The following is a 19675-nucleotide window of genomic DNA, read 5'->3' as shown; positions in this document are numbered from 1 at the left end:
ACACATTCTTCAGAACTGGGCTGCCACTACTGAGAAAAAGAATTAATCGGAGGAGGGGAACCAGCCAGCATGACAAAGGTCAGGAATGATGATAATCATAGTGCAACAACATTCGGAGGATTACGGGTCCCCAGTCCTTGTTCTGCTACTACCACATGCCAACAGGAGCTGATGGGAAAGCAACATTATTCTATATTAACCATTTAACATTTGGTGTGTATGAAGTTTCAAAGGAATAAACCTATTCGGTATCTTGGCATCTTTTCTTAACTGCCTCTTCTCATTTACTAAAAGTTATTAATGAGCCATCTCAAAACCCAGGTAAAATGTGCCACTGGGGAATTCTCTAAACAGAAAAAAAGCATTCAGTCTTCTCCACCAATCTGTTCTTTTACAGCATAAGCTGAGGAATGAATGATACTACCATGTGCTACCCATACATTCTATGTGACATACCTTTTATCACTTGACCGCCACAGCACTTTACTAAATCCCAGTCCCTTGTAAAAGGGTTGACTTTTCAGTGGAATAATAGCTGGCTATATAAGAGGGAATATACTTTGTTGAACCATGCAGTCTAATTTCAGAAAGCAGTAAACATTTGAAACCCAGACCTCAAAATCCTTTAATCTGACAGCTGTGAGTCACACATGTTTATAAAGAATATTTAGGTGCTGGGACTGCTCTATTCAAACAACAATAATATAAAACTGCTGTTTAAGTAAATCATTAAAACAATGTGAAATACAGGCACACAAATATGCATGCCAAGGCAAAGCTATAAAGGAAGAGAATATTAAACCAGCAATTGTACTGGTGCAATATTCCTTTATAGCATTTCCTTCCCCAGACGATTCATGCTATGTCAAGCCAGGATTGCAGTAACTATCAGAAAAATAAGACCTGACAAACCCATCCAAAAGCCAGGTTTCAAATGGCTCTTTGCCACAGAAAAATGGTCTTACAGCGAGTGAGCATGCTGTGTGAATCCATCTTATTCAGATGCAGCACAAGAGAGACTCAATGGAACAGGGTGCCTCTGTTTTCCCAATAATTGCAAATATCATATCCATAACAGTGATCTATTCAAAGTCTGATCCTTATTTAGTCAAAACAGCACAATCCATACACAAGAGGAAGATGTCAGCATGTTCTGGCGGAACCCAAAGTTCATAAATGTACAAAAAATAAGAGCCTTTCATTAAAAAAAAACAACCTAATTGGAGGGAATCCCCAAAACATCCAAATGATGACTGAACATGCTCAGTGGGCACAGAATGCCAACTATTGTGAGTGAGAATAGAATATTCTTCTGAACAGGTGCATTTTAATACTGCCACATTTTGCATTGTTTGTACAACCCCTATACATATAACACTTGTATAGAAGAACAAATATGGATTTGTCAGTCTTCTACAATGTTATCTTTTAGATGCCAACTTAAAACTTTCCCATTTATCCAAACTTTTGGTGAACTGATACGCAGCTGATACTACTATCTGTATTATTCTTAGAACAATTAGTCATTGCTGACAAACAAGCTTCAGCTTCTTTTCAATGTCTCAAAGTACGTATAAAAGATATTTACACACGTACACAAGCAAATTCATTCCAAACTTGAAAACAAAGGCTATTTGAACCTAGAGACAATTTCACACACTATTTTTTTTTTTCATCCCAGGGCTACCAGCTATAATGTAGCCGTCCAAACCACTTCCAGGATCCTCTATCCTGAAACCACAATCTTTTCAAGGGCGGCTTTGATCTAACTGTGGCTGGCTAAGTAGTTTCACGTATTAAAGAATTAACAATGATGCTGTTCATCTTCCTCCCTTCTAAGTCTGCACTCCTGAGCATCAAACGTTATCTCCTTGACAAGTGGCACCATGGTTATTCAGGGCATCATAATAGAAGAGTCTGCCATTAATTCAGGAGGTAAGGCTGCAGTACAAATCCTACCAGCAAACAGAAAAGCCAGCCAATAGCCATCAAGCTAGCTCTCTGACTTGTCAGGGGAAATAAGAGCCATCACTAAATTTCCAAGCAAGCAGACAAGATGTTGCTTAGCATTAGGCTGAGACAGAATTAAACGCTTTAAGAGATAGAAAATCTGAATGAAACCCATCATCTGTTTATAACTGTACCGTTTCTAAGTTGCATTACCTCATAGTGCTAAGTGGAATTACTAGAACTCCAACTAAACGTCTTTTCATTTGCAACAAAATACAATAGCAGCATAGGGCTGGTTCCCTACATGTGATCCCTGGGAGCTGAATGTGTGAACTGACTCCATGGGAAAGAGTTAAACTTGAGGTGAAAGTTCTAGCTAAGGTTTGATATCCACAATGGCTCATTCACATTGGTTGCAGTCATCATGTCATTAATTTGCATGTGCACCCACAGTCCATTCTTAGAGGCTTTCTTTACATTTAGAGACAGAGGGTGACATCTGGTTAACTCCACCTGTTTGTGCAAAGGAAATCCACACGTGTTACAGGATTTTCAATTTATCTTATTCTTTCCTCCAGTCCCCCTCTGCACTCCCCCAAATGTGCTCCAAATTGTCCCTCATCTCTCTGCAAAAGATCTTTGGGGTACAGGCTTCTGTAGAGAGGAGGGGAGGGAGGAGTAACCCCACTGCATGAGTGAACTCCTGCTTGTGCTATGTTGCATATCATCCTGTAGATATAAAAGGATTCCCCAGAGATCCTTGCCTTTTAAGCCAGAATTTCAAGCCTGCAAAGGCTGTCTTTCCAACAACCATTGTAATGTATTTTGAGTAGAGGTAGCCTATGCAGGTCAATCAGCCAGAAGAAATGCTCCATGGCGATTGTATTGGACCTTGGAAAACAAAATTAATTGATGAAAGCCAGGAATAGGAAAACTGGTGTCCTGTAGTCCAGGCAATTCTGTCCCTTGATATGCCATCACTCCCATGGACCCATGTAATTCTTCTGGCTGGCTGAGCTATACAGGCTACCTCTACCCAAAATATATTAGATTTTTCATTTCTCTCACCTTCTGTCCAATGAGCTCAACACTACACACATGGTTCTCTCCCCCACTCCCATTTTTATTCTCAAAACAAGCATGTGAGGTGGGTTAGACTAAGATAGTGACTTCCCCAGGGTTACCCAGGGAGATTTGTGGATGAGTGAGGAGTTGGGCATGGGTCTCTCCAGTCCTAGTCCATTTCACACTGGCCCCTGTTAATTAAAAATGAAGTAACTTGTGACAAGACTAAAATGATTAAACTCTGTATTGATTGGCTAAAAGATCTAACGGGGATCAAGCATATTTCTACAAAAAAAACAAAACAGTCTTCTCATTTTTTAAAACGCAGTTACAGTTGCCCAAAATTGCCCTGGTACATGACAGCATCATTTGTTGTACAGAGCTGCAGCAGGAAAATCAGAAGGATTTAAAAAAACACAAAAGCAAAACTAGGCCATTCTTTGCTCAAGGCATGCTCTAAAAAAAAAAGTAATACATGTTTTGCGTGGAAAATTCTGTTTTAAAAACATTTCATGGCAGGGTTTCATCCCTTTTACTTGCTTCACTTTTCAGCATTAAGGTAGAAAATGGGGGTTATTTTTGACAGCATGCCCATTAATCAAAGGGTCTGTGAAGCCCGGAACACATTTTAGCTGATCATTACCAGAATGTCTTTGCTAGCTGAGGATCAAATTAGAGCCTAAACCATTTTTTCCCATCCTGGATGTCAGCAGTGAAAAGCCCATGCTTTTTCAGATTAGTACAGCTATATCCAATAGCACCAGTTTGACACAGAACATAAGACCCACTTCAGTCTCGGTTCAGGCCTGGTTTGGGGACTGAATCAGCCTTGGTTACCCTGAGAGATGACCTTTATTAAGAGAGGGACCATCTCAGTGGCTTTTGATGCTATTGACTATATACTCCTACATCAAATGTGTGAGATAGGTATTGGATGCACCATATTATGGAGGCATAACTCTTACCTGCATGGCTGAGTAAAGGATCCCTGGATGGTTAAGTCCAGTCAAAGGCAACTATGGGGTGCGGCGCTCATCTCACTTCAGGCCGAGAGAGCTGGCGTTTGTCCACCTACAACTTTCTGGGTCATGTGGCCAGCATGACTCAACAGCTACTGGCGCACGGAGGACCGTGACAAGTGCCAGAGTGCGTGGAAATACAGGACACTATTTTGTCCCCATTACTATTTAACATCTGCATGAAGCAACTGGGAGCAATCATGAGGAGTTCCGGAGCACAGTGTCATCAGTACACACTTGACATACAGCTTTGCTTCCCCATAAGATCTAATCAGGGGTGGATGGGCAAAAGCTGGACCAGAATAGACTGCTGATGAGGCAGGTGGTTGTCATAACAGGACAGCTCTGCTAAAATGTCTGTATTGGCTACCCACATGCTACCAGGCCACGTTAAGGTTCTTGTATTACTACCCCTTACATCCCAGTCTGATCATGGAGATAATCTGGAGGAGCATCATTGGTTGTTCCCCATGTTTCACAAGCCTGACTGGCTTCAGCTAGAAGTGGGACATTTTGTGTCACCAGCCCCATGCTGGGGAACACTTTTACAGCAGAGATTCAGAAGGCATCCTTGCTACTGACATCTCTAGAAGACCTTTTTCTTTTATGCTGACAGGGTTCCGCTTTCCCCCCCTCTCCCCAACATGAGCCAATCATTTTTATAATCATTTTGTATAGTTTTATGTATCTTCTGTTTTACTGCATTTGTAGAAACTGTTTTACATCGCCTTGATATTTTATGAGTGGGCTGTGTGTGTGTGTGTGAAAATAGGATGCTGCCACATACTGAGTAAGATAATCAGGCAATCTCTTTCAGCATTGTCTACACGGACTGGCTGCTTTTGAATTATGGTGCTGGAGAAGACTCTTGAGAGTCCCATGGACTGCAAGAAGATCAAACGCATCCATTCTCAAGGAAATCAGCCCTGAGTGCTCACTGGAAGGACAGATCCTGAAGCTGAGGCTCCAGTACTTTGGCCACCTCATGAGAAGAGAAGACTCCCTGGAGAAGACACTGATGCTGGGGAAGATGGAGGGCACAAGGAGAAGGGGGCGACAGAGGACGAGATGGTTGGATAGTGTTTTCGAGGTTACCAGCATGAGTTTGACCAAACTGCGGGAAGTAGTGGAGGACAGAGGTGCCTGGCGTGCTCTGGTCCATGGGGTCATGAAGAGTCGGACACGACTAAACGACTAAACAACAACAACACGGACTGGCAGTCGCTCTCCAGGGTTTCAGGCAGGAGTCTTTGACCCAGACCTACCTGGAGGTTCTGGGGATTGAACATGGGATCTTTTGCCTGCAAAATAGATGCTCGATCACGGAGTTACGGTCTGCAGGAGCAGGCATTGCAAAAAGCAAAAAGAAAAGAAAAACACATTTTAATAGGAATGGGATGGCAGAGGATACACACAACAGCAGTACAAAGGACAAATTCCATGTATGCCAGCAGCTAAGGTGCACAGTGAGGTAGCACAATTGGAGAGCATATATAGTGTCATCATGTCACATCTGAACTGGTTTGATTGCCAGGTTGCTAGAAGCTGGTGTTGGGGAAAATGCAGCAGAACAGTCTAAAAGGATTTCTTTTCCAAGCCAGTAACTGGAAATGACAGACGGATCACTGAAGAAATACAAACATTCCCTCGATGGCTCCCTTTACTAAAAATTAGGATGCAGCTTGAAGCAGTTACAGGAGGGAGCATGATAGTCTCACCGGAAAAACTGAGAAGGGCACAGTTTTATTATTATTATTCAGACCTTAGAGCATCATTATAGAGAACTGCTTTTGCATATCCAACTAAACAATGATACACAGAACAGGAAATAAAAGGAATTCAATGACTGTCAGCATATTCCTATCCCTTTTTACTTAGAAGTGTGTCCCACTGAATTAATTAGGACTTACACACCCTCATACATATAGTAAGGTCTGCCACCTCTGCATATTAATATTCAGTTAAAGTTAACTAACCCCAAATGGCTTGCCAGCCATTTGGTATTTAATACAGTGCCCCAATTGGGGTCTTAACAGTCACAGAAGACAACCAGCATATATCACATATTGTAAGAAATCAACAACACAAATGCTGCTGCTTCTGTTCATAAGGACTGAACTGTCTGAAAGCCACAGTAAAAGTTACGGAGTTGTACAAGGAAGAGGCAGGGTGTTCCACGTTAAAATCCCTACACAGCCACAAAGCTCACTTAAGGTAAAGGGACCCCTGACCATTAGGTCCAGTCGTGGACGACTCTGGGGTTGCAGCGCTCATCTCGCTTTATTGGCCGAGGGAGCCAGCATACAGCTTCCGGGTCATGTAGCCAGCATGACTAAGCCGCTTCTAGCGAACCAGAGCAGTGCATGGAAATGCCATTTACCTTCCTGCCGGAGTGGTACCTATTTATCTACTTGCACTTTGACGTGCTTTCGTACTACTAGGTTGGCAGGAGCAGGGACCCAACAACGGGAGCTCACCCCGTCGTGGGGATTCGAACCGCCGACCTTCTGATCAGCAAGCCCTAGGCTCTGTGGTTTAACCCACAGCGCCACCCGCATCCCAAACCAGGAATCCTAACCGCTAGACCATATGGGAGGCAGCTCAAAGCTCATCAGGTAACTGTTAAAAAGGAACATATTGGCTACTCATATGCTACCAGGTGCCTAAAGGTGTATAATGAAGGCACCAGGTGAACTTCCCTGGAGAGAGCATTCCACAGACAGGGAGCCACTCATGAAGGGTGCCCTGATTATCCACAGTCAGAACATGAAACCAGGTTGCCCCATTTTCTTATTGATCTTGGGAGTCTCCAAGGCAAAAGTCGCAGTAATTGTTGGGCAAGGCCAACAATCCAGACCTTTCTTCGATTTCTGCTCCTCAGACTTCTGTGATACAGGTGTGGGGGGGCTGCAAGTGTTACTTGTCTTCCCCCTCTTCCTCAGTAGGTGGGAGTGCACATAGTGGTAACTCAGCCTAGGACAGTTCTTGTAACACTTCCCATAAATGTCAGAGGCATACGGTTGTCTCCCAAAATGACTACATCCAGCTTTTTCTGGGCACTCCCAACTCCTTTGCCCTTGGCTTTGCCTTTGCCTCGGCATTTGGGCATGTCTTCTTCATAGTCCTCATCATCTAATAAATCATCAGGTTCCTCTTCCTTGTGTGGCTATTGGCAACAGGAATTTCGCCAAGGCTGTCTTCGTCAGTATGAGGGTCAGGCAGACTGTGCTCCTTAAGAGAGTCCGTTCTCAAAAGGGCCTCCAGGCTGCTGCCATCCCTGAAGATCACACCCTCTTTCTTTAGAGTCTGCTCAGTGTCTGGTTTAATGGAATGGAAGGGAAGCCTTGGATCCTCAGGAGGGTGAGCGCGACATTTTTTCCACCCAAGCTGGGTAGGAATAGAGCTGGCCAGATGCCAAACCTGGCCCCCTGTGCCGCTTCTCCACCCAGATGTAGCAGTTACTCTGTGCCACTCCAGTCTGCGAGTCGAGAAATGGCGATCAAATACTTCTCTCAGTGCACAGTCGGGCACTGTAGTTGTGGCACTGCTCCATTGTGTCCTTATAATATTGTTTGCCAAGGAGCTTCACCACATTCTGTACCACCGCTGCCATTTTCCCCTCGCCTTTTTCTTTGCCCTGTTCCCAAGGGCAAGACAACCAGATACTGGGTAGACTTCAGGAATAGGGCAAGATACTCTGTTCCTTTAGGGAAGATATACACTGGGAAGCTTGCCTTTGCTGACACTGCAATGGACTTTATTCAGGCATATTTGTATGCTGCCCTGAAGGCCTAAGTGGTGAAAAGTGAGGTATAAATGTTAAGTAACTATTAAATAATGAGTGCAGGGACAAATGAATGAATGAATATTACTGCCTTTGTAGATGATTAAGCTTTCAAAATGGCGACTGTGGTAGCTCTTTCTGGACTGGTGACTGTGAGACACAGTCTCCTGAATCTGATTCTAGCCTTTACTGATTGTTCCCCAGCCTCCCTCTAATGAATGGACAGAACCACTAATTCCTGTTTCCTCCTAATTTTAATCTGTCTCCATCAGTTGCCATGCTTTGAACCAACAAGAAAATTCAAGTACAGCTTGCAAAACCATGATTAATTGATTATGCGAAGTAAGTGTTCCTTCTGTCATTGGCAGATATAGCAGGGCTTGTCTCAGAATACAGAAGCCATTAAGGGAGAAGTTTTATTGAAGCTGTCACACTGCAATATTCCAGAGGGTCTTTCCTAAACTGCCATACAAAGCAAACAATAATAAAAACCAAAAAGATTGAGAGAGAGCTCAGCTATCACTGAACAAGGATTTTGCCTATTTTGTTTTCCATTGCAATTCACATAGAACACAAAGGAAGGTGCTTGGAGAAAGGCAAATAGTCTCTCTCTCTCTCTCTCTCTCTCTCTGTGTGTGTGTGTGTGTGTGTGTCCATCCCCTCTTGGTAGTTGATGGACTGGTCCCTTGGAACCACATGTGGCAGTCAAGTGAAAAATACAGCAGCAATGAAGCAGCTTTAGTTTACACTAAGGATTTTATTAGCAGCTTAGCAGCCCCAGAGCTAAGCTCTGATGGAACAGACAATCTGTCTTCCTTGATGTTTCTTGGGAGCAAAGGAAACAGCAGGAGAACACATAAATCTAAGCAAGATTCATAAATAACTGGAGCCTCAGCCATAGGTCAAAGGGAAGGGTCATCAAAAGAATCTTTTCTAAAGTAAAAACCAAGCCCAGGTGTTAATCCTAATTGCACTAAATTAGACTGACACAATCTGAGCATATGCTTGTAAACCTTTTGGGAATGGGGAAATGTCTCCTATTTTGTGGTTGCTATTCGCCCTGAGCCCTTGAGACCAGGCTGGCTCAAAATCAAGACCAGCCAATACAGTAAAATACAACTTTAAAAACAAGCAAAAAAAAAAGTTAATAATCAGTATGAATACTCATTGCAATGGATGTGCCATCTTCAACCACAAATCCACAGATAGGCCACGGACCACGTGAATGAAGGTTATGGACCATTGGGAACCCCTGATACAGAGGCATAAATCCTCAGCTCTCCCTAACCCAGGACTTTATTACCATTTGATGGTATGAAAAATCTAAAGCTCGGTAACAAAAATAAGCATGAATCTGAGGCATATGTCGTTGCGACCATCGTGGAACTTAAGAAGACTTCCTAAACTTCACAGTGAGTTTGAAAATTAACGGAGTCAGATCTGCCAGAGGATATAATAATAATATAAAATAATATATATAAAAATATAAAAAAGCAGTATAAAGTGGTACTTCGGTTTTTGAATGTAATCCGTTCCAGAAGACCATTGGAGTTCTGAAACATTCGAAAACCGAAAACTCAATACGGAAGCTGCGTTTCATGTTCAACTTCCAAGGCATGTTCAAAAACTGAAGCATTCACTTCCAGGTTTACGGTGTTCAAAAACTGAAATGTTCATCCACGGAGACGTTGAAAACCGAGGTACCACTGTATTAGGGGAAATCATGCAGGTTAGGCAAAACTGCATTAAAATATGCCTATTAGGATAGATTTGCACTAAGATACTGATGAATTTTCATGAGGACTATGTTTTTAATGCAAACCGATTAGGAAATGTGGAAAACTGAACTTAAGATTTGAAAAATGAGAAACTGAAAGAGAAGATGGGGTTAAATTGCCTGGTACAAGATAAGCAAAGAGGCTGAAATTGTCTCTTCAACCACTACCTTTCCACACACAATGGAAAGTGAGGGGAAGATTATGTGAAGGCCAGGGTGTTGCCATGTGGTGAAGAGTAGAGAAGAGATTTCTGATGTTTCTAGCAAGGGAGAGAAGCCAATCAGGGCGCCATTCCTTCCTCTGTGGTCTGATGTTTTCAGCAGTTGGGATGGTTGTCACTATTTTCCCTTTCCCCCTTGCTAGAAATTTCAGCAAAATGTTTTATTACTTGCCATAAGCAAAATAAGATACCTAGTGCTTCTCCTAAGAGGGAAGCATAGGCTGTGTCTGCTGGTAAATAAAAATGCTTCATGAGCCTTTGTGTGTTTTCCTTAATTCCACTGCATCCTCTTGGCATCCAGAAATCTATTTTAATCATCAGTATGTTCCAGCACACACCAGTATATCTAAGCATTGGTGGCTGGCAGATACATTGCATTGTATTGGTCTTTCCTTCCTTCAATAATTTTATTAGCACATAAACAAAACCATTATGAAAATATTGGTCGTTCAAGTATGATTATACACTCCCTAAAGACACTCTCTGGCAAGGTAGTGTAGCGTCTGTGCTCTGAGTGAATTCAGTGGGAATTGAATATGCTTCTTATTAGGCTGCTGTTAAGAAACAAACTACTCAGAGAATCACTTGGTTAATTAACTTAAGCACTGGGGATAATAAAAAGCTTAATTCAACCATTTTGAATGTACTCTTTCATGCACATTGCAACACTCTCCTCTTATTAGGGCTAAAGTTGAAGGAGGCAAAAAATCAATAAGTAATGGGCTGGGGATGGGGAGGGAAATGGGAGCAACATGTATGATCCTTGAGGGTGCAAAGAGAGTCATGTGTTGCACAGAAGCTCTTGTGAATGTGGCACATGCTAGAAAAGAGAATGGTGGCAACTGCACAGTTCAGTAGCACAAGGGAAAGGAAGGGAACTGTTGTACACAAACTGCACATGTAAGCAAGACGTTTGGCAAGACTCCTCCAAGATTATTTGGAAGGGCTAACTAGACGATACTTGGTTCAGACAGGGATTGATGCTTTAAGTAACTTTCATTGGGAAGGAAACCCCAGATTTGTTCCAACCCTATGATTATAAAGTCCTTGTACAGCAAGCCCTCTTAATCCATGTGCAGCTTTACACATCACTTCATGCTAGAGCTAGCACACAAAATAAAAGATCTCCTGAACAGGTTGCCCCATCCTTGTACCAGAAACCTTAATCCATTCTTACCAGTCGGTGCAGCCATAATTAAATCTGCCAGCTTTGTACTTGCCTTTGTTATGGAAAATTGCCAGGGAGATTACAATAGCCACAACACAACAACAGCAAAATTAAATTGTCCATTGTTTGGGTCTCCTTTGAGCACACCCGCCCTATACTTGCCCAGACTGCAATGCAGAGAAAGAGCTTTTAGTACGATAACTTACTCCAGCGTGATGAAAGGCACTGAAGTTTCATTACACACAAACAAGCAAATCCCTGCTTAGGATTCTGTACAGTGCATTGTTCTTTGCTGCTGTCACTACTTTCCGCCCCGGTGGGGTGCAGCTCCTGGCAGCTCTAAGAAGCAGACACTATAATTATTACATGTGAGTGAATAAGCGGCATTAACTGTTGAAGCATTGCCCTCAAGAGCAAGGCAGGATGGCTGAACGGGTCTGGAAAAAGATGTGAAATGGTTTATTTACAGGCTTGTTGAAGTTAAGAATTTACAGCAACTCAGTGCCAAGTTAGTTGATTTAACCTGCATCAGACAGATTGAAAACATCTGAGAACTGGTGTAGGAATGATTCAAATTGCTTTGGAAGGGGCACAATTTATCTCAGTAACCTCTGAACTTGAGCATAAAGGATGGCTGCATGTTGGACTGTCCTAGCTCAGGATAAACAAATCTGTCTATTTACCCATGATTCTATTCTTTAAAAACAAAAACAAAAAACCTTCTCAAAATAGCATCTTTAAATGCCTATTTTGATAAATTAAAACTGCGTCCCAACATTTGGTGAACTGCAAAATCTGATTGATGGCTAGGTTCTGATCCACACATTAGTCGGAGAGGTACAGATCAGGTCATTCTGTAGAAGAGTTCACATAGGTGAAATTCCTCAAGCTCCCCTGGTGCTAGCCTGCCCTTTCCTTTTCCCTCGCTTCCCCTCCGCTGTGTTTGTCCATTTCAACTGCCACAAACAATGATTTATTTTGGTAAGCCTTATTCCCAGCTGGGTGGTTTTTCATGCAAATCCAAAGGCTGACACAGTGGTCTTGTACTGTATTTTGTGATTATAATTTCTTTTAGAGATTAAAAGGACGATCTGCGCTACATTAAAAAACAACAGCCTAATCTGTCCACAGTGTGAATACTTCAGGAGCGCACAGCCCTGTTTCTTCCATACTGGGTTTGTTCGTATCTACAGCTGCCCTTGCTCAAGCCACCATGATCATGCAAAGCAGAGCAGTGCCACCCCTCAAGTGAAGGCGCCAAAGGCCACAAATGGAAATTCTGGGTCAGTGCCACCAGCAAGCTCTGTGTGCTGCCCAAATACTTATACAGGAACCGGGTTCATCTGAATTTGATTTTAGGGGTGGCAGAAAGCCAGTGTAGTTTTATTTCTCCAGCAACCAAAAAGGCAGAGAAAGAAAGCCATGCTGACAAAGCTCTGGGACAGCCTTTTTAGCAAAGAATAGCTTCTATGTCAGTGCACGGTTTATTTCTAATCTAGCAATAGTTTAAAGACATTTAGGATCAGGTAGAAAGCAATGGAAAGCCTTCAAAACAAGAGCATGAAGGCTGAAGCTGTACGTAGACAAGGTGCTAGCAACATGGTCACTCAGTGAACAACTGTGCTATGGATAGCATGGGAATCTGCATTAATCCCTTGTGGATCTTCCAAAATGATGGCAATAAATCATCCATCCATCTACAGTGTGTGAATACTAAAACACAATTAAGGGGAAGGGAAGGAGAGAGATTGTACTCACTCAGGGCCTTCTATAGTAACACCTGCTGACTCACAGAAGGCGTGCCATTTTTGCAGGGCCATGGGAGCTGAGTCCCTCCCCCCAATTTTCACTGAGGGAGCTGGGCACCCTCAATATTCTGCAGCCAGTTGGGCCCTCCCACAGCTGCAAGTAGGGCCCATCAGGCCTTTCGGAGAGTGCAACAGCCCCATCAGGCCTCATCCCATCGCATGATTTCACACACACACATTGCGCCTCCCAATGTCGGGCAGAACGCAGCACGCCTGCACAGGAGAACAACTGGGAGATAAATCGCCCAACAAACAAGTCAACTGGCTTAATACCCAGCCGATCTGTTATGTTATTTCTAACAAAGATTCTGGAGGAAGCAAGCAGAGGATCTCATGTCATTGGTTTTGGCCAAGGAAGATGAATTGAGGGCTTTGGTTTCAAAGATATTAACAAAAGATGTCACAGGAAAGATTGCCATCCTTAGGGCAGTTTGGGAAAGAGATGCAGGGAAGGAAATTCAATTTCCTAGTCAAAGAGTGAAACTGCTAGAAAGTGAAATTGCTGCAATCTGTCTCCATATACCAGAGAAAATAGATAAAAGCAATCCACATATGGTATTATATACACCCCAGTAAGATTAACATATATGCTAGTGTTGGAGGGGTTGTGGTCAGGAGATCATTTATATTTAACTGCAGTTACACAGGCAGTGAGGTTTGGAGATAAGCAACTCAAGGAAATGAGCACTGTAAATGGGCAAACAACTGTTGAAAACTGGTATTACATTCATGGTTTTACTTAAAGCAGGAAGGTAGAGTATTTAAGGACTCAATTAGATTCATGATAGTTGATGCCAGACCTGTGGTAACAACTAAGGAAGAAAAAATAGGACTCCTACTTTAAATGTCTGGAACAGTAAACTTTGGGAAATCACCACTGTAGAGAAGCTTACATATCAAACCCATGGTCAAGAAGAGAAAAGTGAAACAGGACACATTTTCTCTCCTGAATGGAGCTGTTTTATTTTTCATACTAATAAGTATACTTTGAGCTTTGTATGCCACAATTTGGAAAAAATAATAATGATTCAAATGCCAGGAGAATTAACCTCAGTTGATGTTTTTCATGATGTCCTAAATCCCTTTGTTTAATGAATATAATTATGGTGATTGTTTTCTTCTGCACTGGACCCGTAATAAGAAAACAACAACAACATTATGTTACTTCAGCTGTCAAGACATTGTAGTTGTTAAGCCTTTTTTTTTTTTTTTTGGTCTGGGGTTTTATTTGTTTATATCAAAACATTTTTGAAAAAAGGGTATGAAGTATGAAAGCTATAAAAATTAAAATATTTGTGTGTTTGTTTTTGTTGCCAAAAGTAACAGGGACAAATTTCAGAAAGAGAGAGTAAACAAAAGTTGCTTGGTGACTCATCATACCAACTCAAACAGAATTTCCCTGGTTCAGGAAAGCTGAACCATAGGGTCACAACTAGGAAACATCTCTGCCACTAAGAATAAATAAAAAAATAACAACACAAGGAAATATCCACCTCTTTTGCATCATATAAACAAATCCTTTCTCCCCCTAAAACCCAGATCCATACATGGGATGTTTTGCTGCACATTTTGGTGATCACTTGGTGGCTGAGAAGACACAGCTACTCTGCATTCTTATAGAACAAATTTTGCCACTTTCTCCCTATCCGATTGCCAGCTAGACACAAGCTTATAATACATTTATGTTATGCTGTCAAACCATCAGATGGAAATGGACTGGCCATAAACTCATCACAGTGTCACATGCGGCAGTTCAAACAGAATGGGCCTTTTCTGCGGTGAAGTCAGAATGCCCATTACCACCATGCACCCAATAGTCTCTGCTTTTCTGTCATAAAGTAGTTCATTGGCCGTTCTCCAAGAGAAAGCCAAGCCTGCAGATTCAGCTTCGAGAAGTAGATCATGTGCTATAGGCTATGAAAACAGCTGGCAACTAAACATACTTACATAATGTTTAGTAAAGCAATATAACGTTCTCAAAGGGAAGAACTAGATTTAAAACAACACACCATGAAATTTGGAAACTCAAGACACCAAAGCAGAGGGGCAAACTGATACCAACATACTATTAAAATAAGCCTGGGTGATGCACGGTTCAAAGTGACAAATTCCTGACTTGATAATGATAATAATTTATTTGTACACTGCCCATTTGACTGGGTTGTCCCAACCACTCTGGGCAGCTTCCAGCATATATAAAAACATAGTAAAACAAACCTTTAAAAGTTTCCCTATACAGGGCTGCCTTCAGATGTTTCCTAAATATTATATAATTGCTCATCTCCTTAACATCTGATGGGAAGGCATTCCACAGGGTGGGTGCCACTACTGAGAAGGCCCTGTAAAAGGAAGCTGAATTCAAAGCTTAGGGGTCACTATTGTAAAATATGTTTTAGCAGTGACAGAAGGCTTTTCAGTAACCATTCTGAAAGAGTAGGAAGGTAGGCAAGGCAGAAGACACTTTCCCAAGTGTCCCAGACCCAGGTTATAAAGGGTTTTAAATATAGGTACCAGCACCTTGAATTGGGCCTGGGGGTAGGGGTGGGGGGACAAAGGCAACTCATGGAGGTAATGCAAAATAGTTTTTGTGTGTTATATGCTGCTGAATTCTGAACAGCATTTTCTGAACTACATTCAAGAATAGCACCATGTAGAGTACTTTATAGTAGTCCAATGGGGAGGTTACCAGGGCATGCACAACAGTGAAAAGATCCCTTTTCCCAGGAAGGGTAGTAGGCAGATCACCCAAAACTAATAATGGTGACAATGTGTTCAAGCCAAATGTGGACAATGGGTTCAAGAGCTAGATGGAAAACTTAAAAGTAATTTTCAACATGATTGAACTCTTATTTCAAATTATAAAGATGAGCTTGAGAAAACTGTGGTGGCAGACCCCTAATTATACTGATGCATTTTCTTGCATTAATCTTGAATAATTCTCTTTGAGGAAAAAACAGTTTCAGAACATCTTATTTAAAAGGACTTTTAAAAAATCTGTAATGAGATGCCCACACTTGCTTGCACCCAAGGCAGAAACCTTTAATAAAGGTCAATTAAATGGAATCCTCATATTACATATTTTGTCAATTTAATTAAGCTCTATATTCTGGTTGGTTTCTGTAAAAAACAACAAAAAAAACAACCCTTAAACTTTTCTGTGAAAGAAGAGGATAATATTAAGGCTCTATTTCTACTTGACAACAAGAATCCAGTGCTTTTATCCAGATCTTTTCATGATACCTTGATATTCTAGCAATGCTCAATCTGAATGACTCATTTGATATATAAGCAGACAAACAATAGCAGCATCGAGCTTTTGCAGCCTTTCAAGGCAGACAGCTTCAACCCAAGCAAACAGAACAAATGACATAATGGGGGTAAGAATTAAACTTTTCTTTATAGGTTTTCTTATCCTACACATGCTCAGCTTCTATCAACAAGAATTTGATGGCATTATTAAAAAATCGCAGGTGCCTGCAGAAAGCAGGCTATGAATGTCTCAAGGCAGCACTTACAGCTTTTGTAGCTGAGCCCAAATGAGCTTCTCGGCGAGGTGGTTGCATCTCTGAGCAATAAAGCTGGCAGTAGGTTTGATGTAACAAACAACAAGACTGGGAAATCTCCTAGGCAATTCATGCTTAATTTAAGAATTTGGACTGGAGGCCCAACACATCTGCGTCCTTCAATTTAGAACTATAAAGACACTATAAAGAGGCACTCTGAAGAAATGAATAAATATTCTTTCAGGAATGAATAATAGGGCTGCCTGGTGTCCTGTACCCAACATCTTGATTTCTGGGAAATCACTGGATATTGTCAGTGTCACAATAGACAGCAATTGGCAGAGCAGAAGTTTGACAAGGCTTGGAGACAGAAATTGCTACAATAATTAATGCCACCTGCAGTGCTAGATGCAAAGATGTTTTCTGAGCTTCTGAAGGGGCAGGTGCCATTTTCCAGTTGAGAACTAGTAATATTGGAGAGCCGGCATGGTGTAGTGCCCTCCTTGTGTTGTTGGGGCTCCAACTCCCATCAGTCTTAGGCACTGATCAGGGTTGACAGGAGTTCTAGTCTAACAGCATCTACAAGTCCAAAGATTCCTGATTCTTCTTGCGGTGGATACATGGCTTGTGGAGGTCTGAGCCCCAATCCCTTCTCTGTGATATTAATTGCTTTAGGCAACTCACTGTCTCTCATGCTGGCCCAGAGGACCATAACTATCAGTAAAGCATGCCACATTTTAAAGGCCTATTTAATTATATTCTAATCAATTAAGTTTTCTACATCCCTCCTCCACACACTCCTTGATGTACACACACTTGATGGAAAACCCCAATCTATTCTAAGAACTGAATGTCAACAATTCCCAAGCTATCCAGAGCTGCTTGTAGGAACAGCAACATAAAAGGTAAAGGGTAAAGGGACCCCTGACCATTAGGTCCAGTCGTGACCGACTCTGGGGTTGCGGCGCTCATCTTGCTTTATTGGCCGAGGGAGCCGGCGAACAGCTTCCGGGTCATGTGGCCAGCATGACTAAGCCACTTCTGGCGAACCAGAGCAGCACACGGAAATGCCGTTTACCTTCCCACCGGAGCGGTACCTATTTATCTACTTGCACTTTGACATGCTTTCGAACTGCTAGGTTGGCAGGAGCTGGGACCGAGCAACGGGAGCTCACCCCGTTGCGGGGATTCAAACCGCCGACCTTCTGATCGGCAAGTCCTAGGCTCTGTGGTTTAACAGCAGCATACCAATGAAGAAATATACCCCTATTGGGGGCCATCTGAACCTCAGATTATCCAAGCAGGAGGCACAGCTGAATCTTTACCACTATCTGGTTATTGCTCTAATAATACTAATAATACTAATAATAATAATAATAGGTTCTCCTCTGGTTTTATTTCCAGTCACCCTAGCCTCAAAGGATTGTGGATGCTGAATGGTGGGGGATTCGTGACAGACAAAGGGAAATATTTCTTCACACACGCCATAATTAAAAAATTGAACATTTTACCACAGAATGTGGTGATGGCCACCGAGTCATCTGGAAGTTTTTTCCACAGCATCGTGGGGAACACACCACCTCCTCAATTTCTGCCTGTCACTTTGCTGTTAAAGGCACAGAATTCCTGGCTGGGAAAAAGGTTGGGGTCCTCCACCTATTTGTCTGTAGTCTCTGAACACAACTTCCCTTATGGGAACTTCCTCTCACAAGCTGGCCTGAAGAAAAAGACTGCAAAGTGGAACTGCATTGCAAAATATAAATCTTGTCTATAGCCTGACATCTTGCATGAGCCTCATGTGGAGAAAACGTCAACATCAGGGTGCCTTGGCAAGGTTCAGGACAACAGCTCATTAAACTTACTGACACTGGTATACAACCTACTCAAACGAGGGACAAGAGTAGTATGTGGTGCATAATTATTTCATTATTTATGTGAGATTGAAATGGATGTGTTTCCTAGAGTAAGGGAGGTTTCTCTATGGCTGCATTAGTTAACTGTAAAGTCACAAAGGACTGTGAGCCATTTTCATTTCATTTTCATTTTAATATGGATTTACCTGGGAACTGTAACTTGCTAAGGGTGCTAGGAACTGTAGTTCTGAAGTCAGCACTTTAACAATCTTAACAATTACCAGGTTTTCCATGACTGTTAGTAGAAGACTAATGCTTTCACATGTATGGTGTGGGTGTAACCCTTATCTTTCTTTTTTTTTTTAATTTTAAAAATCTTTATTTATACAATAACAAAAACACACACAAAAAACACAAATACAAAATTACACACAAATTAGAAAAATAACCATAGACACATAATTTTCTTGGCAAACAATAAAACATCTATTGGTCTTAACACTAAAGACCCAACTTCCCGTCTATTCCATATTTCAAATACATATTACTTATTGCCAATACACATTTTCATAATTAAACTTATTCTCAATAAATCTAATTTCTTCTATCTACCTAGCAACTATTACTGAAGTTCCTCGAATGCTGCAACAGAATTTAAACTACTATATTTATTTTTCAGATATTCTTTAAAAACCTCCCATTTAGAAACAAATTCCTGTTTTGATTTATTCTTTATCTTTTCTGATAAGCCATCTAATTCAGCATATTCTGTCAGCTTTTGGATCCAATCTTGTACAGAGGGGAGTAACCCTTATCTTTCACATGGATTAAAAAAAAAATGAGCTGTGAGGAAAAAAATTGACCTCACTGATTTTTGGCTTGGACACTGGAAAGGAGGGCAAACAGATAAAACTGTTTCGCAGGTTGGATTCAGCCTCCAGTGAGACATCCCCCTTTCTAAGCTATTCCTGTCTGATGCAGGATGGAAGCAATCTGTGCCTGCTCTAGCTGATGAGCCGAATACCTCTGACAGCCAGCCGACAGAAAGATACTTCTCTTCGTTTTCTATATGGAGTCCCTGCTGTAGCCAAGCTCAAGCCTTTTGCCAGCTTTGGGTTTTGAAGGCTTGCAAGGTGACAGACTTAGCCTGAAGACATGCTACTCAAGTCAGCTCCAATAACTGAAGCAGGACTATAAATAGACCATTATGTCCATTGGCAGGTTTCCATGCTAAGAGATGCAAGAAATGGTTGTGGGCAAATCAATAGGTGGCACTCTTCCCACAGAATATCTTAACGGTGTAGCACCGTGACAAAGGTATTAAGCTACAAGAGGTTCCTTCCAGCCTTTGGAATCAGAATTGTTATGTTTGGTCAGGTAACCTTCTGAGCAGAACATCCCTGGCTTGATAAAAACATTAATCTACCCAGGCGGATTCATGGGAATGCAGTAACATTATTGACTTGCCACCTACGAAGGGCACATTATATGTTTTCTGTGTGAACATCCTCTTTGTGTAGAAAAATG

General features: G+C 41.8%; 1 protein-coding gene and 1 pseudogene across 2 annotated transcripts in view; both read right to left on the bottom strand.

Annotated features, from left to right (window-relative positions):
* TMEM108 (transmembrane protein 108) overlaps nucleotides 1-19675 on the bottom strand; it is a 200843-nt gene that overhangs the window by 129935 nt on the left and 51233 nt on the right. The gene's annotated exons all lie outside the window — the stretch shown is intronic.
* On the bottom strand, nucleotides 5248-9270 carry LOC114607908 (zinc finger protein ubi-d4 pseudogene; annotated as a pseudogene).

This window comes from Podarcis muralis, chromosome 12 (assembly GCF_964188315.1).
Source record: "Podarcis muralis chromosome 12, rPodMur119.hap1.1, whole genome shotgun sequence".
Taxonomy (NCBI): domain Eukaryota; kingdom Metazoa; phylum Chordata; class Lepidosauria; order Squamata; family Lacertidae; genus Podarcis; species Podarcis muralis.
Note: the sequence above shows the minus strand (reverse complement) of the source record. Positions and strands in the feature narration are given on the sequence as shown.